The sequence below is a fragment of the Halichoerus grypus genome, chromosome 15, assembly GCF_964656455.1.
Source record: "Halichoerus grypus chromosome 15, mHalGry1.hap1.1, whole genome shotgun sequence".
NCBI classification, from domain to species: Eukaryota; Metazoa; Chordata; class Mammalia; order Carnivora; family Phocidae; genus Halichoerus; species Halichoerus grypus.
The window spans coordinates 50,139,733-50,166,483 of record NC_135726.1 but is presented as its reverse complement, the minus strand read 5'-3'; the positions used below and the strand labels follow the sequence as shown (position 1 = coordinate 50,166,483).

The following is a 26,751-nucleotide window of genomic DNA, read 5'->3' as shown; positions in this document are numbered from 1 at the left end:
TAATGGAAAACAAGGATATGGTAAATAAAATTCAGGAATGTGGTTAAGTTCAGAGAGGAGGAAACATGAAAAGATAAGTTTGCAGAGGGATTCAAAGTTATCTCATGACCCCACTGGCTGCTCTGAAATGCCATCTTTGCATTGTTCCCGTGTCCAGCTCCTCTGCCACACACCTCCTCCACCACCACAGACTCCGGCAGCTTCATCGCCAGAGCCCTCCAATTCTTGCTTTCTTTTTAATCCACTGCACTGGATCACCGGTGTGCCAGGTCATGTCAGAGACAGCCGTGGACACCAGCTCCAAGATTACCACCAAGGACTTAACAGGAGAATTGTGGAGGAGGCAGAGAATGGAAGAGATGCACCTGCTAATGGGAAAGCTCCTGAGGAAAATGGGGAGCAGGAGACCAACAAGATAGATGAAGAGGTAAAAGGGAGCAGGAGGAAGAGGAGGAGGAATAGGAAGGTGATGATGAGGAAGAGGATGGAGAGGAAGATGGGGAGGCTTAGGCAGCTAGGAACACACACAGGCAGCTGAAGATGATGAGTATGATGATGTCGACCCCAAGAAACAGAAGACCTATGAGGATGATTGGACAGCAAAAAAGAAAAAGTTAAACTTAACAACAACAAAGGCTACCATGATCTATTCACCCCACCTGCCCACTTCCCATCTCAGACTCTAAACGTGGTCACTTTCAGGGCACCTGGCTGGCTCAGTCAAGTGTCTGCCTTCAGCTCAGGTCATGATCCCAGGGTCCTGGGATCGAGCCCCGCATCGGGCTCCCTGCTCCACGGGAAGCCTGCTTCTCCCTCTCCCACTCCCCCTGCTTGTGTTCCTGCTCTCGTTATCTCTTTCTCTGTCAAATAAGTAAATAAAAAATCTAAAAAAAAAATAAACGTGGTCACTTTCAAGTGGAGGGTCCCACCTGCCCACACCCCATGTCGGCAGCGCCACCTACAGATGACACACTTAATCCAACCCCCACCCAAAACCACAACAGGAGTCTGCAAACAGGGAAGAAAAAAAGAACCAACAATTCCAAGGCCCTGCTTTTTTTCTTAAAAGTATTTCAAAAGGGGAAATTTGTATTTTATATTTATATATTTTTACATACTGTTAGGGGTCAGCCATTTTTAGTGATCTCGGATGACCAGACTAGCCTTCTGAGCGTTCTCTGCCCTACTTCTGACTTTACTTATGGTGTGACCATATTCATTATAATCTCAAAGAAGAAAATAAAACCTTGTAAAAAACAAAAAAGGCAAAACAACAACAAAAAATCTTATTCCGAGCACATCAGTAATTTTTTGGTGTGTATGTACTTAGCTGTACTATAAGTAGTTGGTTTCTATGAGACGGTTAAAAAGGCCAAAGGTAAAAGGTTTCTTTTTTTTACCTTTTTTGCCTATGAAGTTTCTGTTTATTTTCTTTGGCCCATTTGATGTATGTGTGGAACAATGCTGTCCAACAATAAACCGGAATTTTATTTTGCTGAGTTGTTCTAACAACAACAAAAAGTTATTTCATGTATTGTATTTCTTAAACTGGGTTATATTTACACAATTGTTTACTGTTATTTTGATATATTCCTCATCAGTTATAAGTATTAGTTTATCTGTGATGAAATTAAAAAAAATTAATATAGGAATTGAATATATAACTGTGTGTATTTATATATATGTGACTGTATGAACATGGAGAAAGATGTGGGATATATACACCAGATTTTTAATATGTTCTACGTTGGGGGACTGTAGGAACTTGTGAAGGTGTATGTACAAAGGAGAAACTGATAGGTAACCAATGAAGATCTTGTTAAAACTATAAAATACATCTCTGTTATTTACATGTATATATGTTAAAATATGGTTTAAAAAATACTAAGAATTATCACAAGATAGTAGGCTTTCAGGTGTTTTCACTTTATATTTTTATGTCCTGCTTGAATTTTTGACTTAAAGTCTCTTTTGTCTGATATGATTATGGCCACCCCTGCTTTCTTTTGGCTACCATTTGCATGGAATGTCTTTTTCCATACTTCACTTTCAGCCTTAAATCTAAAGTGACTCTCTTATAGACAGCATATAGTTGGATTATGTTTATACATTCAGCCACTCTGTATCTTTTGATTGGGGAGTTTAATGCATTTATATCTAAAATAATTATTGATAGGGAAGGACTTACTGTTATCATTTTGTTAATTGTTTTCTATTTGTCCTGTGTCTCTTTTCTCCCTCTTTTTCTCTCTTACTGTCTTCCTTTGTGCTTCAGTGATTTTTTTTTTGTAGTGTCATGCTTTGATTCCTTTCAAATTTTCTTTTGTGTATCTTCTATCAGTATTGCCTTTTGGTTATTATGACGCTTACATAAAACATCTTGTGGTTATAACCATCTATATTAAGCTGACACTTAATTTCAGTTGCATAGAAACACTCAACACTTTTACTTCTCTCTCCTCACATTTTATGTTATTGATGTCATGAATTGTGTCTTTTTATATTGTGCATCTATTAACATACTTTAGTAGTTATAGTTTCTTATATTTCTGTCTTTTAACTTATATACCCAGAATTAAAAGTGACTTATGCACCACTGTTACAGTTTTATAATATTCTGTATCTGTCTATGTACTTAACAGTGAGCTTTATACTTTCATTTCCTTTTCCTTTTTTTTTAAGTAATCTCTACGCCCAATGAGGGGCTTGAATTCACAACCCCAATATCAAGAATCACATGCTCACCAACTGAGCCAGCCAGGCACCCCTCATATGCTTTTATATTACTACTTAGCATACTTTCATTTCAACTCGAAAGATTCCCTTTAGCATTCCTTGTAAGGTGGATCTAGCAGTGATGAAGTCCCTCAGCTTTTGTTTTTCTGGGAAAGTTTTTTTTTTTTTTTTTTTTAAAGATTTTGTTTATTTATTTGACAGAGAGAGACACAGCAAGAGAGGGAACACAAGCAGTGGGAGTGGGAGAGGGAGAAGCAGGCTTCCCGTGGAGCAGGGAGCCCGATGCAGGGCTCGATCCCAGGACCTGGAATCATGACCTGAGCCGAAGGCAGACGCTTAACGACTGAGCCACCCAGGCACCCCACTGGGAAAGTTTTTATTTCTCCTTCATTTTTGAAGGATGGTTTTGCCAGATATATTAGTTCTTGATTGGCATTTTTTTCTTTCAGCACGTTGAATATATTATCCCACTCCCTCTGGTCTGCAGAGCATCTGCTGAGAGTCTTACGAGGTTTTCCATATACATGACAAGCTGCTTTTCTCTTGCTGCTTTCAAAATTCTCTTTGTCTTTGAGTTTTGACAATTTGATTATACAGTTGACCCCTGAACAACATGGGTTTGAACTGTACAAGTCAACTTATCCACAGATTTTTTTTTTATAAATACACTCAGTACTGTCCGTGTATTCTGTCTTCCTTATAATTTTTTAAAGATTTATTTATTTTAAAGAGAGTGCACAAGCAGGGGGAGAGGGAGAGAGAGAACACCAAGCAGACTCTCCGCTGAGTGCAGAGCCCAACATAGGGCTCAATCCCACCACCCCAAGACCATGACCTGAGCCAAAATCAAGAGTCAGATGCTCAACTGACTGAGCCACCCAGGCACCGTCTTCCTTATAACTTTCTTAATAACATTTTCTTTTCTCTAGTTTATTGTAAGAATATAGTACATAATATAGATAACATACAACATATGTGTTAATCCACTGTTTATCGCTTCTCGGCCTTTTGGCTAAGATCAAATCCACTGTTTATGTTATCAGTAATGCTTCTGGTCAGTAGGCTATTAAGTTTAAAGGAAAATCAAAAGTTATACATGGATTTTTTGACTGTATGTTGAAAAGATGGGATCAGTGCTCCCAATCCCCACATGGTTCAAGCCTCAACTACAATGTGTCTCAGTGTGGATTTCTTTGGATTTATCCTATTTGAATAGGGCTTCTTGAATCTGCTATCTATTTCCTTTCCCCAGCTTGGGAAGTTTTTAGCCATTATTTCTTTAAATAAGTTTTCTGCCCCCTTCTCTTTCCTTTTTTCTGGGTACTCCTATAATGCATATATTGGTCCACTTTAAGGTATTCCATAAGTCCCTTAGACTTTCTTCACTCTCTTTTCATTTTTCTTTTTATTCCTCTGAGTGGATAATTTTAAGTGATCTTTGAATTCATTGATTATTGTTTTTTTTAAGATTTTTTTTTTATGTATTCATTCGAGACACAGAGATACAGAGAGAGAGAGAGCATGAGCAGGGGGAGAGGCAGAGGGAGAGGGAGAAGCAGGCTCCCCACTGAGCAGGGAGCCCGATGCGGGGCTCAATCCCAGGACGCTGGGATCATGACCTGAGCTGAAGGCAGACACTTAACCATCTGAGCCACCCAGGCGCCCCAAATTCATTGATTATTCTGCTTGATCAAGTCAGCTATTGAATCCCTCTCGTGAATTTTTCAGTTCAATTATTGTATTCTTTACTCCCAAAATTTCTGTTTGGTTCTTTTTTATAATTTCTGTCTCTTTGTTGATATCCTCATTTTGTGCATCATTTTCTTGAGCATGTAAAGCGTCTTTATGATGGTTATTTTGAATTATTTTTTAGGTAAGTCATATACTTCCACTTCTTTAGGATCAATTTCTGGAGGTTTATTTTGCTCCTGTGTTTGAGCCATGCTTATTTCTTTATATGTATCATAACTTTGTGTTAAGATCTATGCATTTCAACCACTTTTTCCAGTCTTTATGGACAGGCTTTATATAGAAGACCCTTGCCACTAAGCCTGGTAAGAGATTCTGGAGGCCTCTGAAATCTTTTTTTGGAGGGGTGCAACTTCTCTAGGGCTATGTGTGCAATTTCTCAATTAGAGAGGCTTGCCAGTTTCTTTTATAGGAGTGTATTACACACTCTGGTATATGTTTGTGGTACTGCAAATTGTCTGGTTCTATAGCAGCAAGCTATCCTCTCTCCCTTATTCCCAATGGCCAGGAGGCATCCCAATTATGCTGGCTCCCCATTTGTGCTCTAAGGTAAGACAAATACCAGTCTGTCCAATCTTGCCCTGAGGTAGATAAATACCAATCCACCGAAGGCTGGATTGCATGGAGCTGGATGCATGCTCCACTTCTCTCCCTCCCTTCCAAGGGAGAAGCCTCAGGTTATGCTCCTCTGGATCAAACCAAAGCATACTGACTGCAGCAAGCTGTTCCCCACCTGTCTTCTTTGTTCTCAGCAGCCCTCAGGGATTCAAACTATGCTGGTTCTGTAAGTGCTTGAGAATGAAGCTGGACAGAAACCAGTCCCTTGGGCAGCCCTCTGAAGAACCAGAACACAGGATCCATGTTCCACTCTTCTCCCTCCCTACCAAGGAAGAGGCCTCAAATTGTACACTTTCTGATCACACCGAGCTATGCCAGCAACAGCAAGCTTCTCCCCAATTTTCTCTGTTCTCAGTGGTCCACAGGTATCCAAACTATGCCAATTCCATCAGCACTCTGAGTGAGACAAGACAGAAACCAGTACCTTGGGCAGTCCTCCAAAAAGCCAGAATTTTGAATGCATGCTTAACTCCTCTTTCTCCTCTAGGGAGAATTTGTAAGCCAGGGGTTCTCTCTTAGATGCTGATCTGTGCAAGCTTGGAGGAGGGGCTGACGGGTAAAGTGACACTGCTCTTCCTACAGATTTTAATGTAACTGTTCTCAACTTTGTGCTTGCCTGGGGTTCTGCAACTTCTTAACTGCATTCTGGAATTCTCATTAGGCTATTTTGGTCCAAATATCATTGTTAAGTAATGTTTCTATGGGGGTACAAGGGCTGGAACTTATTATTCCACCATCTTGCTGATGTAACTCTGACTGTGCCTGAATGTTTAATAAGCTCCCACGTATAAGGACTCACAATAAAAGTGGTAAATGTTACTTCATCAAGGAATAAGTAATCATTATAAAGAAAAGTCATGCTTATTATGCCTCTGATATTCTTGTTTTTCTGAGAAACAAGGACACAGGGGCACCTGGATTGCTCAGTTGGTTAAGCGTCTGCCTCCGGCTCAGGTCATGATCCCAGGGTCCTGGGATCGAGTCCCACATCAGGATCCTTGTTCAGCGGGGAGTCTGCTTCTCCCTCTCCCTCTGCCACTCTCCCGGCTTGTGCTCTCTTGCTCTCTCAAATAAAATCTTAAAAAGAAACAAGGATACCAAGTAAAACAACTAGAATTATTAAGAATTCAGTGGCAGTCAGACATTAAGTAACAAAATTGAATGTTTCTGCTACCAGCAGCAAACTATTAGGGGGGAAAGTTAATTTGTTACACACAGTTACAACAGAAAATACCTAAAGCAAAAATAAGAAACTAATAGAAATTCTATTAAGAAAATAAAATATATTGTTTTTATTTATTTCTTCATTTTGGGGGATGGAGATTTATTGAAGCATTCACAGGGAAAGGAGGAGGACAAAATCAGCTACACAGGCAGCCTCATGGAAGAACAGAAACTTGAAAGTGGTTCACAATCCAAAGCAGCTCTAGAGCCTGGCTTATCTTGTCACACCTCAGCTGTAGGCATCTGTTGCTCCCTACTCTAGTGCTTCCCAAAATGGTGACTCAACTTTCTGGCTGTATTTATACTCTTCCTAGTACTACTGACTACCTTTTTTTCTGCTGCTCTCTTGCTTGTCTTTGGCCTTTGGGGGCCTCATATCATGAGAATGCGGGACCACAAGGCAGAAGAAGCCATAAAGCATCAAGACAACAATGGGCCAAAAGGACACAAGCCATGAAGTAACAAGAGCCACAATGTAGCAGGAGCCATGAGGAACAGAAACCATGAGGAAAAACCCTGAATCTGAGATCCACAAAGCAGCAGAAGGCTTGAACAGACATGATCCATGAGGCAGCAGAAGTGATCAGACTGTAAGAGCCACAAGGTAGCAAGGCAACAGGAATTGAAGAGGCTGCAGGAGTTACAAGGCAAGCAGAAGCTACAACACAGAGAAGCCCTGGATTAATTGGAACTGAAGCCCCAGAGGCCAGAAAGCTGCAGAGAACAGGAGGCCCAGAAAATATATTGTTTTTGAAAGAAACTTCTTAAGACTTAGATTAATGAAAGAATTGCTCTGAACCTGTGTGTAAACACTCAAGTTTAGAGCCATTCAATTCTTTCTAAAACTACACCCAAAACAATATTCCAAAGTATATTTTTCTCAAAAATTTGCTAGAATGTTATATTTCAAATTGAAGAAAAAAAAAACAAAACAAAAGAAAAACCACAACAATTTTGAGGACTATATGATAGGAGGGGAATTTGTTTACTGGCTTTTTAAAAATATATTTTGTTATGTTATGGAAAATTATAATGAACCCTCATGTACCTACCACCAGCATGCATAATTATGTTTATAAGCAATTTGGCTTTACCTCTACCCCCACCCACTTCTCCCAATCCCTTATTGTTTTGAAGAAAATCCAACATATTTCACGCATACATATTTCAGTATCTCCTAAATTCTTTTCAAAAAATACAACTTCATTGCTATTTTCTCACACATACATAATTAACAGTAAATTATTAATATCAAATAGTCCTCCCTTTCTCAGTCCAAAATCCATTAGTTGGATCTGGTAGAAAAATGTGGAAGGGACATGGCCGATGATGACCCAGCTCAGTGCAGGATCAGTGCCCATGTAAAGTAAAAACAGCATCTGAGTAGGGAGAATGAGGGAAGGCAGCCCAGGCTGGTGATTGAGTGGGTAAGACAGGTGTTGCTATGGGAGGTAGAAGTGGCATAGGTCAAAAGGTCAGTCACTTAGAGGAGAACTTACCAAATAAGTAAACATATTGGAGATAGTGGAAGCCAGATTTCTCAAGGAATGAGAAAGGAGCTACAAATATGAAAGAGAGGAAAGCTAGAACAAACCCTATAATGTATTGGAATTGGAAGTTTTGGTATGAATTCATAGTATCTACCATGTATATGTGGTGCATATGTATATACATATACTTCTTACCTCTTGAACTAGTGCCGCCCACCTCCACCTATAGTAATGAGCAGAGGCACCTAGATCTTAGTTTCTCAGTATCATTCTCTACTCATACAGAAATGGCTATTTCCAGAACTTGACAATGAAAAGCACAAGATGAGCCTGGAACATCTTGTGTCAGTAAAGAAGGAGGTGTTCAAGGAGTATAGGGTACACTCCAAGAGAAGCCAGCTTGAAGGGGCTCTCACTAATCTCACCTGGGACCATTTGTAATAATGATAATAATGGATTATAGGACACTGAACCCATGAGCCTATGTTACTATAAATAAACATAATTTATTTATATTATACCATTATATTATACCAATTACAACACTTTTCTTTACAGCAGAATTCCAAACTAATAAATGTAGAAAGGATGAGAAACTTCAAAAAAATCACAATTTGACAATCACTGTGGGAATAATTTTTTCAGGCAATAATCATCAATGGATACCAAAACAGGATGCAGGTTTAATGAAGAGTAGGATATTTACATAGTCTCAATTATCTCCTTCCAAAATACTTAATAATTTCAAGAGAAAAAGAGTAAAGTGGAGAAACCTGGCAAGGACCACTCTAATAAAATGATGCAACTTAGCATCACATAGGACAAATGGAAATTTGTACTTCTATTTTTTAAAAGATTTTTTATTTATTTATTTGAGAGAGAGTGATTGAGAGAACGAGTGGGAGGAGAGGCAGAGGGAGAAGCAGACTCCCTAACAGAGCAGGGAGCTCTCAGGACCCTGGGATCGTGACCTGAGCTGAAAAAGAAGATGCTTAACCGACTGAGCCACCCAGGTGCCTGGAAATTTGTACTTCTAAATAGGGTGCAATGCAGAGCATCCCGCCAAAAAGAAACTCCATGCCTATATCGATTTAAATATACATTTACAGGACTTCACTGAGTCATTTAATTATTCCATCCATTTTAAATGTATCTATATGTAAAGAATAAAATTGGTATCTAATTACCCCCAACATACATAGTGTTAGTCAGTTCAACTAACACTATTTATTAAATAAACTCTCTTGCTATATTAAGTAATTTATTTCCTAGATATTAGTTTTCCTTTATACCTGGGGTTTTTACTTAACCATTAATCTTGATCTTTTTTTAAAAAAAATATTTATTTGTTTGTTTAGAGAAAAAGTGCGAGCAGGGTGGGGGGCAGAGAGTGAGGGAGAGAGAATCTCAAGCAGACTCCCCACAGAGCGTAGAGCCCGATGCAGAGCTCAGTCTCACAACCTTGAAATCATGACCTGAGCCAAAATCAAGAGTTGGATGCTTAACCGACTGAGGCACCCAGGCCAGCACAGACCTTGCTGTCACTGTGCACCCCTCCCCCGCATTCTCTGGAGGACCCTGCCCCCTCTGATATGCCTTGGCTGGAGGCCATCCAAAGCAGTGCCATGAGCCTGGTAGTGTGCAAGCAGCCCCAACAGGCTAGCACCACTCCAAAGTGACTCCTGCCCCAGAGAGAGGGGAATATAACCATACACAATAGTCTGACTGGAGCCCCAGCAGTGGACTGGGGGCAGACATCAGGTCTGACTGCAGGCCCCTCCTACCAATGAAAGCTTCTCAGGGCACCACACAGGGAAAGTGCCCTGCAGTTCAGTACTACTGCATCTGTGCCAAACACCTGGTATGACTCAACTCAAGGCCAAGGCAACCCCAGACTGGCCTGCTAACAACGCAGACACCAAACCCTGCCCACAGCAGGCAAAGAGAGCCATTGCAAATGACTGGACTAAAGGCAAATGCAGCTCAGCCACAAGAGTAGGGTGTACGCAACACACATAAGACATACCCTTGAAGTGTCAGTTTCTGGTGAACAGGGAACATTGCACTACAGGACCTCTTCTTCATATAGCCACTACTTTCAAGAGCAGGAGACATAGGTGACTTTCCTAACACATAGAAATGGACACAGAGAATTAGACAAAGTGAGGAAATACAGGAATGTGTTCCAAATGAAAAAACAGGACAAAATCATAGCAAGAGAGCTAAACAAAGCAGAGGTAAGTAATATACCTGATAGAGAATTAAAGTAATGATCATAAAGATACTTACTAGACTTGAGAAAAGAGTGGAGGACCTCGGTGAGACCTTCAACATAAAAAAGAACTAATTAGAGAGGCACCTGGTGGCTCAGTCAGTTAAGCATCTGCCTTTAGCTTGGGTCATGATCTTAGGGTCCTGGGATTGAGCCCTGCATCAGCCTCCCTGCTCAGCAGGAAGTCTGCTGTCTGCTTCTCCCTCTCCCTCTGCCCATCTCTCCACTCATGCTCTCTCTCTCTCAAATAAATAAATAAAATCTTTAAAAAAAAAAAAAAAAAGAACCAATTAGAGGGGCTCCTGGGTGGCTCAGTCGTTAAGTGTCTGCCTTCGGCTCAGGTCATGATCCCAGGGTCCTGGAATCAAGCCCTGCATCAGGCTCCCTGCTTGGTGGGAAGCCTGCTCTCCCTCTCCCACTCCCCCCGCTTGTGTTCCCTCTCTCGCTGTGTCTCTCTCTGTCAAATAAATAAATAAAATCTTAAAAAAAAAAAAAGAACCAATTAGAGATGAAGAACTCAATAACTGAGTTTAAAAATGCATGAGATGGAATAAATAGTAGACTAGAGGAAGCAGAAGAATGGATCAGCAACTGAAGGACAGGGAAATGGAAAGCAATCAGGCTAGACAGGAGAGAGAAAAAATAATAATAACAAATGAAAATAGACCAAGGGACTCAGCAACAACATCAAGCATGTAGCATTCACATTATAGGGATCCTAGAAGGAGAAGAGAGAGGAAAAGGGGCAGAAAAATTATTTGAAGAAATAATAGCTGAAAACTTCCCATATCTGGGAAAGGAAACAAATCCAGATCTAGGAGGCACAAAGAACCAACAAAATCAACCCAAGGAGGTTCACACCAAGATACACAGTAATTAAAATTGCAAAAGTAGTGATAGACAATTTTTAAAGCAGCAAGAGAAAAGAAACAGTTACATGAAGGGAAACCCCGAAGGTGATGAGCTGATTTTTCAGCAGAAACTTTGCAGGCTAGAAGGAAGTGGTGTGATATATTCAAAGTACTAAAAGAAAATAAAGCTTCAACCAAGAATATTCTATCCAGTAAGGTTATCATTCAGAATAGAAGGAGAGGTAAAGAGTTTCCCAGACAAATAAAAGTTAAAGGAATTCATAACCACTAAACCAGCCCTACAAGAAATGTTGAAGGGGCTCTTTGAGTGGAAAGGAAAGACCATAAGCAGGAGTAAGAAAAGAAGAAAGCACAAAAGCAGTAAAATTAAGTATCAGTTAAGGGATTCACGAAATAAAAGAATGTAAATTATGATACCATATACTTAAAATGGGGGAGGGTGTGGAGTAAGGAATGGGTTCAAACTTAAGCGACCATCAATATAGACTGCAATATGCATAAGATGTTATATATAAACCCAGTGGTAACCACAAATCAAAAACCAGTAATAGATAACGCAAAAAAATAAAGAGAAAGGAATCCAAGTATATCACTAAAGAAAGCCAGCAAACCGTGAGAGAAGAGAGCAAGAGAAGAAAGGATCAGAGAACTACAAAAATAACCATAAAACAAGTAACAAAATGGCAATAAGTACATACCTATTAATAATTACTTTGATTGTAAATGGACTGAACACGCCAATAAAAAGACATAGGGTGATGGACTGGACTAAAAAATAAAGTATTATTTATTTATTTGAAATAACTTAAATACAGACATTATCTTGAGATCTTTGGTCTTTACAATGTGTAGTTTGCATACTGAGCATCTGGTTTTGTGGAAAGATGTATTCTTCCACTACAATTTGTAGACATATATGTCAGCATTGAACACTTATGGTAATGTCTCTATCACCTCATGTGTATCGGTACTAAGCATTTAACCTCTTTCATTTGATGCCTGTCCTCTTAATGATTATTGTAAAATTGTGTTCCTGTGAGGTATCATTTCCCATTACATTCTTTTATTGGATGGTAATTATTACATAGAATGCCATCTTTTTTGTTTTGTAGAGCCTATTTTTCTTTTACCTAATAAAATGTTTTCTCTATCTCCATTAAAAAAAAAGCAAGACCCATTAATATGCTGCCTATAAAAGACTCAGACCTAAAGACACATGTAGATTAATAGTGAAAATATGGCAAAGCATTTATTTACCATGCAAATGGAAGTGAAAAGCTGGGGTAGCAATACTTAGTTTGGACAAAATAGACTTTTTTTGCCCCCCCCCGGACAAAAAGACTTTAAAATAAAGACTAGGGGCACCTGGGTGGCTCAGTCAGTTAGGCATCTGCCTTCAGCTCAGGTCATGATCTCAGGGTCCTGGGATCCAGCCCCACATCAGGCTCCCTGCTCAGCGGGGAGCCTGTTTCTCCCTCACCCTCTGCTGCTCCCCCTGCTTGTGTTTTCTCTCTTTCTCTCTCTCTCTTTCTCTCATAAATAAATAAAATCTTAAAAAAAAAAAAGACTATAACAAGAGACAAAGGATACTACATAATCATAAAAGGATCAATCCAACAAGAAGATATAACAATTGTAAATATCTATGTGCTCAAGACGGGAGCACCAAAATACTTAAAGCAGCTAATACCAAATATAAAGGAAATAATTGGTAGTAATATAATAATAGTAGGAGACTTTAACACCCGACTTACATCAAAGGATAGATCATCCAAACAGGAAATCAAAAAGGAAACGGTAGCTTTGAATGACACATTGTATCAGATGGATCTAACAGATATATTCAGAATATTCCATCCTAAAACAGTGGAATAAATGGTCTTTTCAGCTGCACATGGAATCTTCTCCAGAATATCACATAGGCCCACAAAACAAGTCTCAACAAATTCAAAAAGATTGAAGTCTCACCATGTATCTTTTCCAACCACAATGCTATGAAGCTAGAAATCAACCACAAGAAAAAAATCTGGAGAGAATACAAACACATGGAAGTTAAATAACATGATACTAAACAATGAATGGGTCAGCCAAGAAATCAAAGAGGAAATTTAAAAAGTAGATGGAGACAAATGAAAATGAAAACACAGCTGTCCAAAATTTTTGGAATGCAGCAAAAGCTGTTCTAAGAGGGAAGTTTATAACAACACAGGCCTGCCTTAAGAAGCAAGAAAAAGCTCAAATAAACAACCTAACCTGATACCTAAAGGAGCTAGAAAAAGAAGAACAAACAAAAACCAAAACCCTTAGAATAAAGGAAATAATAAAGACTAGAGCAGAAATTTAAAAAAAAAAAAAAGAAGAAGCTGAAAAGGCAACAGAACAGATCAATGAAACCAGGACCTGGTTCTTTGGAAAGATCAACAAAATTGATAAACCTTTAGCCAGACTCATCAAAAAGGGTGGGGGAGAGAGAAAGGACTCAAATAAACAAAATTAGAAATGAAAGAGGAGAAATAATAACTGACACCACAGGTACAAACAATTATAAGAGAAAACTCTGAAAAATTATATACCAACAAATTGGACAATCTAGAAGAAATGGATAAATTCCTAGAAATATTGAACCTCCCAAATCTGAATCAGGAAGAAATAGAAAATTTGAACAACTGATTACCACAATGAAATTGGATCAGTAATCAAAAAACTCCTAACAAACAAAAGTCCAGGACCAGATGGCTTCACAGTCAAATTCTACTAAGCATTTAGGAATAGTTAAGACCTATTCTTCTCAAACTATTCCCAAAAATAGTAGAGGAGGTAAAGCTTCCAAATTCATTCTATGAGGCCAGTATTCTCCTGATAACAAAATCAGATAAAGACATACAAAAGAGAGAGAGAGAGAGAACTACAGGGGCACCTGGCTGGCTTAGTCAATAGAGCATGTGACCCTTGATCTCAGGGTTATAAGTTCGAGCCCCATGTTAGGTATAGAAATTACTAAAAATCTTTCTTTTTTTTAAAGATTTTATTTATTTATTTGACAGAGAGATAGAGCACAGATAGTCAGAATGGCAGGCAGAGGGAGAGGGAGAAGCAGGCTCTCCGCTGAGCAGGGAGCCCGATGCAGGGCTTGATCCCAGGGCCCCAGGATCATGACCTGAGCCAAAGGCAGATGCTTAACTGACTGAGCCACTCAGGCGCCCCACTAAAAATCTTTCTTAAAAAGTACAGACCAATATCTCTAATGAGCATAGATGCAGAAATCCTCCACAAAATATTAGCAAACCAAATCAAACAATACATTTTTTAAAAAATCATTCACCACAATCATGTGGAATTTAGTCATGGGATGCAAGGGTGGTTCAGTACTCAAAATCAACATGATACATCACATCAACAAGAGAAAGGATAAAAACGTGATCATTTCAATAGGTGCAGGAAAAGCATTTGACAAAGTACAACATCCATTCATGATACATGATAAAAACCCTCAACAAAGTAGGTTTAGAGGGAACATACCTCAACATAATAAAGGCCATATATGCAAAGCCCACAGGTAACATCATACTCAATAGTGAAGAACTGAGAGCTTTTCCTTTAACATCGAGAACAAGGATGTCTACTCTCACTACTTTTATTCAACATAGTACTGGAAGTCCTAGACACAGGATTCAGACAAGAAAAAGAAATAAAAGGCATCTAAATCAGTAAGGAAAAAGTAAAACTTTCACTATTTGCAGATGGCATGATACTATATATAGAAAAGCCTAAAGACTCCACCAAAAGCAAAAACAAAAACAAAAACACTAGAACTGATAAATGAATTTGGTAAGGTCACAGGATACAAAACCAAAATACAGAAATCTGTTGCATTTCTATATACTACTACTAATAATTCCAATTATTCTAATTATATTCTAATTTAAATAATAATTCTAATACACTAATAGTGGAAAGAGAAATTAAGAAAACAATTCTATTTTCAATTGTACCAAAAATAAAAAGATACCTAGGAATAAACTTAACCAAGGAGGTTAAAGACCTGTACTCTGAAAGCTATAAAACATTGATGAAAGAAAATGAAGACAACACAAGCAAATGGAAAGATTTTCCATGCTTACGGATTGGAAGAACAAATATTGTTAAAATGTCCATACCACCCAAAGCAATCTACAGATTTAACACAATCCCTATCAAAATACCAACATCATTTTTCACAGAACTAGAATAATCCTAAAATTTGTATGGAACCACAAAAGACCCTGAATAGCCAAAGCAATCTTAAGAAAGAACAAAATTGTATCACAATCCCAGATATCAAGATATACTACAAACCTGTAGTAATCAAAACACTGTGGTACTGGCACAAAAAGAGACACATAAATTAAAGGAACAGAATAGAGAGCCTCATAATAAACCCATAATTATGTGGTCAATTAATCTCTGACCCTTAAAGGAGGCAAGAATATGCAATGGGAAAAAGACAGTCTTTTCAAAAAATGGCCTCGGGAAAACCAGACAGCTACATGGAAAAGAATGAAACTGGACCACTTTCTTAAACCATACACAAAAATAAATTCAAAATGGATTAAATACATAATTGTGAGACCTGAAACCATTCGTAGAAGAGAGTCTGACATCAGGCATAGCAACATTTTTCTAGATATGTCTCCTGAGGCAAGGGACACAAAAGCAAAAAAAAGACTATTGGGACTACATCAAAATAAAAAGTTTTTGCACAGCAAAGGAAACCATCAAAACAACTAAGAGACAACCTACTGAATGGGAGACAATATTTGCAAATGGTATATCCAATAAAGGATTACTATCCAAAATATATAAGGAATTTATACAACTCACCACCAAAAAAAACAAATAATCCAATTTAAAAAATGGGCAGAAGACATGAACAGACATTTCTCCAAAGAAGACATCCAGATGGCCAACAGGCACATGAAAAGATGCTCAACATCACTCATTAAGAGAGCAATGCAAATCAAACCACAATGAAATATCACCTCACACCTGTCAGAATGGCTAAAATAAAAAATACAAGAAACAACAAGTGTTGGTGAGGATGTGGAGAAAAAGGAACCCTTGTACACTGTTGGTGGGAATGCAGACTGGTGCAACCACTGTGGAAAACAGTATGGAGTTTCCTCAAAAAATTAAAAATAGAATTGCCACATGATTCAGTAATTCCACTACTCGGTATTTACCCAAAGAATATGAAACACTAATTCAAAAAGATATATGCACCGCTATGTTTATTAGAGCATTATTTACAATAGCCAAATTACAGAAGCAACCTAAGTGGTCATTGTTAGATGAATGGATAAAGAAAAGGTTATAACTATATATAATGGAATATTTCTCAGCCACAAAAAAGAATGAAATCTTGCTATTTGCAATGACGTGGATGGATCTAAAGGGTATAAGGCTAAGTGAAATAAGTCAGTCAGAGAAAGACAAATACCATATGATTTCACTCATATGTGGAATTTAAGAAACAAAACAAAGAAAGAAAGAAAAAAGAGACAAACCAAAAAACAGAAAACAAACTGATGGTTACCAGAGGGGAGGTGGGTGTGGAGATGGATGAAATAGGTGAAGGGATTAAGAGTACACTTACCATGATGAGCCTTGAGTTGTATAGAATTGTTGAATCACCATATTGTACACATGAAACTCATATAACACTGTATGTTAACTATACTGGAATTTTATTTTTTTAATTTAATTTTATTTTATTATGTTATGTTAGTCACCATACAGTATATAGTTAGTTTTTGATGTAGTGTTCCATGATCCATTGTTTTCGTATAACACCCAGTGCTCCATGCAATATGTGCCCTCCTTAATACCCATCACTGGGCTAACCCATCCCTTCACCCCTCTTCCCCTCTAAACCCTCAGTTTGTTTCTTGGAGTCCATAGTCTCTCATGGTTCGTCTCCTCCTCCAATTTCCCCCCCTTCATTTTTCCCTTCCTTCTCCTAATGTCCTCCATGCTATTCCTTATGTTCCACAAATAAGTGAAACCATGTGATAATTGACTTTCCCTGCTTGACTTATTTCACTTAGCATAATCTCCTCCAGTCCCATCCATGTTGATGTAAAAGTTGGGTATTCATCCTTTCTGATGGCTGAGTAATATTCCATTGTAAATATGGACCACACCTTCTTTATCCATTCATCTGTTGAAGGGCATCTCAGCTCTTTCCACAGTTTGGCTATTGTGGACATTGCTGCCATGAACGTTGGGGTGCATATGGCCCTTCTTTTCACTACATCTGTGTCTTTGGGGTAAATACCCAGTAGGGCAATTGCTGGGTCATAGGGTAGCTCTATTTTTAATTTTTTGAGGAACCTCCACACTGTTTTCCAAAGTGGCTGTACCAACTTGCATTCCCACCAACAGTGTAAGAGGGTTCCCCTTTCTCCACAACCTCTCCAACAATTGTTGTTTCTTGCTTTGTCAATGTTTGCCATTCTAACTGGTGTAGGTGGTATCTCAATGTGGTTTTGATTTGAATTTCCCTGATGGCTAATGATGATGAACATTTTTTCATGTGTCTGTTAGCCATTTGTATGTCTCCTTTTGAGAAGTGTCTGTTCATGTCTTCTGCCCATTTTTTGACTTGATTATTTGTTTTTTGGGTGTTGAGTTTGAGAAGTTCTTTATAGATCTTGGATATCAGCCCTTTGTCTGTAGTGTCATTTGCAAATATCTTCTCCCATTCTGTGGGTTACCTCTTTATTTTGTTGACTGTTTCCTTTGCTGTGCAGAAGCTTTTTATCTTGATGAAGTCCCAAAAGTTCATTTTTGCTTTTGTTTCACTTGCCTTTGGAGATGTATCTTGAAAGAAGTTGCTGTGGCCGATGTCAAAGAGGTTACTGCTGATGTTCTCCTCTAGGATTTTGATGGACTCCTGTCTCACATTGAGTCTTTCATCCATTTTGAGTTTATCTTTGTGTATGGTGTTAGAGAATGGTCGAGTTTCATTCTTCTGTATATAGCTGTCCAATTTCCCCAGCACCATTTATTGAAGAGACTGTCTTTTTTCCATTGCATATTTTTTCCTGCTTTGTCAAAGATTATTTGACCATAGAGTTAAGGGTCCATATCTGGGCTCTCTATTCTGTTCCATTGGTCTATATGTCTGTTTTTGTGCCACTGCCATGCTGTCTTGGTGATCACGGTTTTGTAATATAGCTTGAAATCAGGCAACGTGATGCCCCCAGGTTTGTTTTTCTTTTTCAACATTTCCTTGGCGATTCGGTGTCTTTTCTGATTCCATACAAATTTTAGGATTGTGTGTTTTAGCACTTTGAAAAATGTCACTGGAATTTTGATGAAGGTATAGGAATTTTGGAATTTTGGAATTAAGGAATTAAGGAATTTTGAAGCTATAGATTGCTCTGGGCAGCAGAGATATTTTAACAATGTTACTGGAGCTGGTTAAGTTGGAAGGAAGTGAGAATCGGGTTATCATTACAAAATAAAAACTCAGTTTCCATAGGTCAGCTGTATACAGTTAACAGAATGAAGTAACTATTCAAAAAATGCTTTCACAGAACGAGAGCCAAATGACAAACTCTTTTTTTTTTTTTAAGATTTTATTTATTTATTTGACAGAGAGAGACACACAGCGAGAGAGGGAACACAAGCAGGGGGAGTGGAGAGGGAGAAGCAGGCTTCCCGCGGAGCAGGGAGCCTGATGCGGGGCTCGATCCCAGGACCCTGGGATCATGACCTGAGCCGAAGGCAGACGCTTAACAACTGAGCCACCCAGGCGCCCCCAAATGACAAACTCGTAAGCATGATCTACATAGCCTATAATCTCCTTCACGATCTGCCCGGTCCATTTCTCTGATCCCATCTTTTACCATTCTTCATATTACCTAATATATTTCTTTTTTACAAATGTGTACAGTTTTATTTAATGAATATTAATTCCCTTGAAGAAAACAGAATTTCTTCCAATTAAACAGTAAACAGTATAATAAGATGAAAGATGTAGTTGTACACATATAACCTGGTTCAACAAAGATCTTGTAGATCTTATAGATCCAAAGATCTTGTAGATCCAAACTCATCAACAGGCCTAAACTGGCAATGCCTATTGTTATTCATTATGGGTAGATTTCCCATTTTACAAACAAACCTCTTTATTTATGGGAAGAGCTTCAGGGTTTCAGAATATCTTTAGCATATATTTTTTCCTGATCCTGAAGGGGCAGAATTCCCCTGTTGTTCGTCAAATGACACCCACTTGCAGCTGCAGGGCATTCTGCAGGGCTACTCTTCTACTCCAGAGTTAAATACATAACAAACAGACAAAAAAAATACATAGCAAACAGAGCTAAATACATATAAAGACATAATGCATATTAAATGCTTAAGAGTGTTTCTGTTTTCTTCATATAACAGAAATGATAATATTACCTATGCCATAAATTTGAGGATTATGAGACAATAAATGTCAAGGACTTATGTGCCAGGTCCATAATACATCACAAATGCTAATTGACATTGTTATTATCACTGTGGAATATAAAACTTCAATAAATGGATATCATATATAAAAATATTACTAGAGAGGAAAATTCCATGTTGAAAAGATGCTAATAATCCCCCTACTTATTTGTAAAGTTAATGTAAATATTTTTCAAAATTCCAGGAAGATTTTTTTGAAGGGAATGTCTGATGAATTGATTCTGAATCTTGCCTGAAAGAATAAAATAGCCAAGAAAATTTTGAGGGGGAAAAAGACATACTGCATACAGGATAATCCCCTGGGAACCATATATGCCCTCTAATTTTATCAAACTATAAATTGCTTACTGTTCCTCAAATAAAATGTTCTAATCCCTATCTCTTTACCACTACCCACCTCTCCCTTTTTTTTCCTCCTGGTTTCTGTAATCTGGAATTCTATATAAATTTCTAACCAAACACTACCATTTCTAGGGACAGAGTCTTCCCTGACTACTCTACCCTCTTTAACCTTTATCAAGCATTTGGCTGTAATTTTTTTTCTGCCTAATACTGTTAATTAGCTATTCACAAGTTTTTGACTTATCTTCCAATTAAACTGTAAACTCCTTTTTTAAAAAAAACTTTATTTGTCAGAGAGAGCACAAGCAGGGAAAGTGGCAGAGGCTGAGGGAGAAGCAGGCTCCCCACTGAGCAAGGAGCCGGATGCGGGACTCAATCCTAAGACCTTGGGATCATGACCTGAGCCAGTGGCAGATGCTTAACCTACTGAGCCACCCAGGCATCCCTAGATCGTAAGCTTCCTTTTTTTTAAAAAAGATTTTATTTGTCAGAGAGAGAAACGTACAAGCACGGGGAGCGGCAGGCAGAGAGAGAAGCTGGCTCCCCGCTGAGCAGAGAGCCGGATGTGGGACTCGATCCCAGGACCCTGAGATCATGACCTGAGCCGAAAGCAGATGCTTAACCGACTGAGCCACCCAGGTGTCCCAGATCGTAAGCTCCTTAAAGGCAGATTCTTATACTCAGTTTTCCCTGAATTCCTCATGCATCTACATAGTAGATACTCATGTCCTGGTTTTGAAAAGTAACATAGTCGATCCAAACGTGACCCAACATGTACATTTAGTGTTCCTTACAGATTTTTCTAGAACAATGTTTATATATTTTTTTAAAGATTTTATTTATTCATTTGAGACACAGAGATAGAGAGAGAGAGCATGAGGAGGGGGAGAGGCAGAAGGAGAGGGAGAAGCAGGCTCCCTGCTGAGCCAGGAGCCTGATGTGGGGCTTGATCCCAGGACCCTGGGATCATGACCTGAGCCGAAGGCAGACGCTTAACCATCTGGGCCACCCAGGTGCCCCTATATATTTTTTGTATAAACACAGATTTTCTGCTATCCCAATACATTTTTAAAATTTTTTATATCAGAACTCATCAGCTGACTCTGTGTCTGAGCCACAAGACTGCAGTTCATCTTGCGAGAACTCAGCTTCAGTGGCATAAACAAAATTTGGATCATCCTTCTGATTTTTCTCAAAAAGTTTATCCATGATGCTCTTTCTTTTGGCAAGTTCTTTGTCATCTAGTTTATTCAAGTCTTCCACAGGATCAGTGGTTGTTTCCTGTTGAATTTGTTCCACTGTTTTTGCCAGACTTTGCCCCCACAAGTAACCTCGTAAAAAAGTGAATAACTTCTCTAGATGTCTCAGGGATACTTGTTCCAGGTAATTCTTGTGTTGTGGATTATTCTTTAATTGTTTAGCAGCTCTGCTGCAATCTGAAAACTTTGAAAAGTATCAGACTGGCATGATGTGTTGGCGACTTTTCCCCTTCATTTCATTCTCATAGATTAAGAGCTGGAGGCTGGAACCTAATTCCACATTTCTTTGCAGTGCACATCATTTTCACATACACATTCACATTCACATTCCTCTGGGTAAATCAGAGGAAATCTGATGAAAACTTCCTGCTGAAAGTGGAGGTGGAGACAGGGAGCTCCCCGATCCAGCTCACAGGACTGAGCCTGGGGGTCGGGCATAGCTAATATATTTCAATTATATTTGCTAGTGTATCATTTAGAGATGCATTTGATAGAATAGCAAGTAAACCCTCCACACTAGCTTAAATACATATATTTTGGTCAAATAAATGATCAGTGTTTATCTATTATGACTGTTAACTGCTCAGCTATAGGAGGTTTCATGTTACATTTCTATTCTCATACCAATTTTATTTTTTTATTTTATTTTATTATGTTATGTTAATCACCATACATTACATCATTAGTTTTTGATGTAGTGTTCCATGATTCATTGTTTGCGTATAACACCCAGTGCTCCATGCAGAACGTGCCCTCTTTAATACCCATCACCGGGCTAACCCATCCCCCCACCCCCCTCCCCTCTAGAACCCTCAGTTTGTTTCTCAGAGTCCATAGTCTCTCATGGTTCGTCTCCTCCTCCGATTTCCCCGCCTTCATTTTTCCCTTCCTGCTATCTTCTTTTTTTTTTTAACATATAATGTATTATTTGTTTCAGAGGTACAGGTCTGTGATTCAACAGTCTTACACAATTCCCCTAGAGAGAAGGACTAGAAGGTTGGCTGAGGCCAATTGGTTGAGAATTAGATCTGTAGGTCTCTGAGTATGTTTAGTGAACAAAGTCAATATATAAAAACAGAGGAATAAGAAATTCCCTAGAAGCCCAACTACAGTCTGGAAGAGGAGGAGAATCCCCATTACCAACTCATAAGAAGCCATAATGTCAATGTCCAAAAGGAGTTTCAAAGCCAGATAATCTAGAGAGAAAGAATATGTGTATTACTTTCCTTAGTGTGGCAAATTCAATATTAACAAATTTCACCTTTACTCATATTTGCAAAATCCTACTTCATATTATTGGATATACAAATATTGATTCAAACTACTCTGAAAAAGTAAACTGGTTCCCTTCCAAGTATATATGATTTGCTAGCATTTTATTTAGGATATGTGGATGCATATTTATGAACGACGACATTTTTCTAAACATAGGCTACACAATAGCAGAAAATAGCCCCAATATTTCACTTCCCTTTCCCACTCTGTAGTTTAAATATTTTAAAGGGAGGTGGGTGGGGGAATGGAGTAACTGGGTGATGGGCATTAAGGAGGGCACATGATGTGATGAGCACTGGGTGTTATATGCAACTAATGAATCATTGAACACTACAGTAAAAACTAATGATATACTCCACGTTGGCTATTGAATTTAAATATAAATAAATAAATAAATAAATAAAATTTTAGATTATATGCCAACTTTTAAACAATCTGGAGCTTTTGTTTCTCTTTAAAAATTAGAAAATGCTATGGTCCTGGCCAGTGTTCTCCCATGTTAAATGGTTGTTGGAGCTAGATAATGTCACCTCCCTTGCCTGAGGCAGGCACCCTCTAATTCATAATAGCCTTTATGAAACCAGCTTTATCTATTCATGTTAATGGATCAACCCTGTAGGATTTTGAATTGACAGTTGCCTCTTTATACATAAAAAGCATTAGGAAATATAAGGACACAAGATGGAGTTTAACAGATTTCTATTTGAGAATGCCACTCAGTTCACAAAAATAGATAAAATACAGAGGATGTGAATAACATCATCAGCCTGCCTGATTTAACAGATCTTATGGAATAAAACTGAGAAAAACACTTTAAAATTAACCTATGCATTTTGCTAAATTTTACTGAAGACAGTAATAGGAAGATATCATTGAAGATAATATAATAAATTAATGAAATAGAAATAAAAATAATTCTATAATTGACAAAAATATAAAAGATATATAAATCAGTCTAACATTGGTAAATATTGTCAAGACAAAAGGGAAAAAACTGGGGCGCCTGGGTGGCTCAGTCGTTAAGCGTCTGCCTTCGGCTCAGGTCATGATCCCAGGGGCCTGGGATCAAGTCCCACATCGGGCTCCCTGCTCAGCAGGGAGTCTGCTTCTCCCTCTGCCTGCCGTGTTCTTTCTCTCCTCTCTCTCTGACAAATAAATAAATAAAATCTTTTAAAAAAAGAAAAAAGAAGGGGCGCCTGGGTGGCTCAGTCGTTAAGCGTCTGCCTTCGGCTCAGGTCATGATCCCAGGGTCCTGGGATCGAGCCCCGCATCGGGCTCCCTGCTCCGCGGGAAGCCTGCTTCTCCCTCTCTCACTCCCCCTGCTGGTGTTCCCTCTCTCGCTGTGTCTCTCTCTGTCAAATAAATAAATAAAATCTTTAAAAAAAAAAGAAAAAAAAAAAAAAGAAAAAAGAAGAGTACCCCTACACATCACAAAACAGGAACCAGACCCCCTCATACAACCCCTGAGCACTGAGATATATTTGTAGCTGGCACCATCGAGTCTGCACATAATGAAGAAATGTTACAGGGGTGCCTGGCTGGCTCAGTTAGTGAGTGGAGCCTGTGACTCCTGATCTCAGGGTTGTGAGTTCGAGCCCCACGCTGGGTGTAGAGATTACTTAAAAATAAAATCTTAAAAAAAAAGAATGTTACAGACTACTGCACTCCCTTTATGATTAACTGCCCTAAACTCCTTTAAAAACCCTTGGGCCAGGCAGAAACCTTGGAGTTGGCTTTTGGACAACAGCCCACCTTCTCCCCAGGTGGCTGGCCTCCTGAATAAATCTCAAATTCCTTTCCAATAAAAACTGTTTCTTGAGTATTGGCCTTTCAAGTCACTGGGCAGCCCAACTTGGGGTTTGGTAACAGAGTGTGAGCAAACAGGGTGATCCTTAGGGGTTCTGTGGAACCTGGGGCTTTCTGACCTCCAGCTCTTTGCCTCTCCTCTCCTTACACTCAACAAGGGCACCAACCAGAGCTTTGTTGTGACCTTTCCACAAGAAAGAGATAACCAGTCAGGGATGGAAAAGACACACTCACAGACTAAAAGAGTTAAGGGAGGGAAGGACATTTCTCTGAAAATAAAATTGTATATACTTTTGAGTTTTTGGACCATGTTAATGTTCTACATTTTCCAAAAATAAAATTTTATAAAATCACCAAGGATGTGAAGGGATAAAAAAGCTAAAACTGAAACAAATGAATCCAGTTGTCTTTCAATGACTGCCATAACCACAATGAAGAAAGAATAACAACAAACAAAAACTCTGAATATAATACTTGAATACATTCCCTCAGTCCTGGGCAAGGTAGAAGGTAGAGAAATGCAAACTAACTGCAAACAAATCCTGAACTCCCTTTAGCAGTTTTGTTATCTGTAATAGTATGGATGAAGCAATTCAGAAACTATTTTAAATGTTTTACTGCACTAGGGGTGCCTGGGCGGCTCCGTCAGTCTAGCATCCGACTCTTGATTTTGGCTCATGTCCTAATCTCAGGATTGCGAGATCAAGCCCCACATCGGGCTCCGTGCTCAGTGCAGAGTCTGCTTATCCCCCTCCCTCTGCTCCTCCTCCCACTTTCTCTATCTCTCAAATAAATAAAATCTTTTTAAAAATGTTTTACTGCACTAAAAAAATAAATAAGAAATAAATTTTTACTGCATTGAGCAAAGGAATAAATGTGTTGATTTTGGGAGACAGCATTCTCACTGAACAAGAGACATGGAAATATTGAATGAGAAAGGCAAAAATGTACCCTGCAGAGTTTGATTAAAGCCCCTTTTTATGCTAAATAGTCCTGGCTTGGAAAACAAATGATTTTTTCATTCTAAGCATAAACTCTGAGAGTCAAGGGCTGGGGGAAGTATCACAGGCTCTTCCATTTGTGTCACATATATAGAATCAAGGGAGAAAAGCACTGTTCTTAGTACATATTTTAACTTATTACCTTCTCTTTAAAAAAAATAGAGATGTTACTATCATTGCCCATTTTCAAATCAGAAAAATTTAATAAAATCACCTAAAATCACCCCATAGTAATGTAGGAGCCTTGGAATCCAAGCATGGTATCTCCAAATCTCCTACTCTCAACTCCTATGTTACATCCAACCACAAAGTCTTCTCAGAAGAGAAGGAAGTAAACAAGTATCTTGTCTACAAATTCTCATCCCAGAATCTCAGGAGTCAGGTCACCTCTCCTTTCTTTGTGAGTGTGTACAGTATGTACCCTTTGTGATTCTGAGGAGGGAACTGAAGTATTTGAAGGGAGAGGGGAATCACACATTAGCAACATCACCTTAAAAATTCATTCTCAGGGCGCCTGGGTGGCTCAGTTGGTTAAGCAGCTGCCTTTGGCTCAGGTCATGATCCCAGGGTCCTGGGATCGAGCCCCGCATCAGGCTCTCTGTTCAGTGGGGCATCTGGTTCTCCCTCTCCCTCTGCCTGCCACTCTGCCTACTGTGCTCTCTCTCTATCTCTCTGTCAAATAAGTAAACAAAATCTTTAAAAATAAAATAAAAAATAAAAATCCATTCTCGCTACAGTTATAGTAAAAGGAAAGAAAGAGAGAGGGAGGGAGAAAGAAAGAGAGAGAAAGAGGGAGGGAGGAAAGGGAAAAGGAAAGAGAAGAGGAGAGAAGAGAAGAGAAGAGAAAAGAAAAGAAAAAAGAAAAGAAAAAAGAAAAGAAAAGAAAAGAAAGGAAAAGAAAAGAAATGAGAAGAAACCAATAGGGAAGGAAGGGAGGGTGAGAGAGAAGGAGGCAGGCAGGCAGGCAAACCTGGTATCATTCTCAGTGGTAATAAATGAATTCCTACGGGTTCAGGGATAATGGCACACTGGGAAAGCCCCCACTTCCTGTGTCCAGCCCCAAGCACATGGTACTGAAGGGACCCCACACTCTAATTCAGAGGTGTCTTTGATGACGGGAGTATCACATATTGGCAGCTCAGATTTGAGGTCTTATGTCTTTTCTGCTGAGCCTCATGTCCATTATTAAATAAAACTGTTGGTGTTTTAGGTCCAGTTCCCTGGAGCAGAGCCTGAGATGGGGAAGCTTCCACAGTGTTCTAGTGAGAGAGAACTCTCAGGAGAGAGGGAGGGAGGGAGGCAGGGAGGGCAAGGGAAAGATGCTAGGCAAGGATGTGGTCTTGGCCCAGTCCCACAGGGGGCCCTGGTACACACCCTGAAGCATAGTTAGCATCTCACTGAGACAACAGGCTGGGCTTCCAGACTCCATTTCAGTCATCATTGGACACTGGCCATTCAGGTAACACTGTAGGGGAGGTTGCACTGCATCTAAGGGTAATTCTGAGAGGGGTGCAGGTGTGAGGCTGTAGCAGCCAACACTCACAGACGCTGGGGTAGGGGTACACCAGCCATGTTGAAGGGGTCCCCCACTTCAATCTGGCTTTGAGG

At 39.1% G+C, this 26,751-nt stretch overlaps 1 protein-coding gene and 1 pseudogene across 7 annotated transcripts in view; both read right to left on the bottom strand.

Moving 5' to 3' along the window:
• The window catches only part of ZNF283 (zinc finger protein 283), a 113,858-nt gene that overhangs the window by 26,342 nt on the left and 60,765 nt on the right, over positions 1-26,751 (bottom strand). The gene's annotated exons all lie outside the window — the stretch shown is intronic.
• LOC118536657 (centrosomal protein of 19 kDa pseudogene) lies at positions 20,886-21,369 on the bottom strand (annotated as a pseudogene).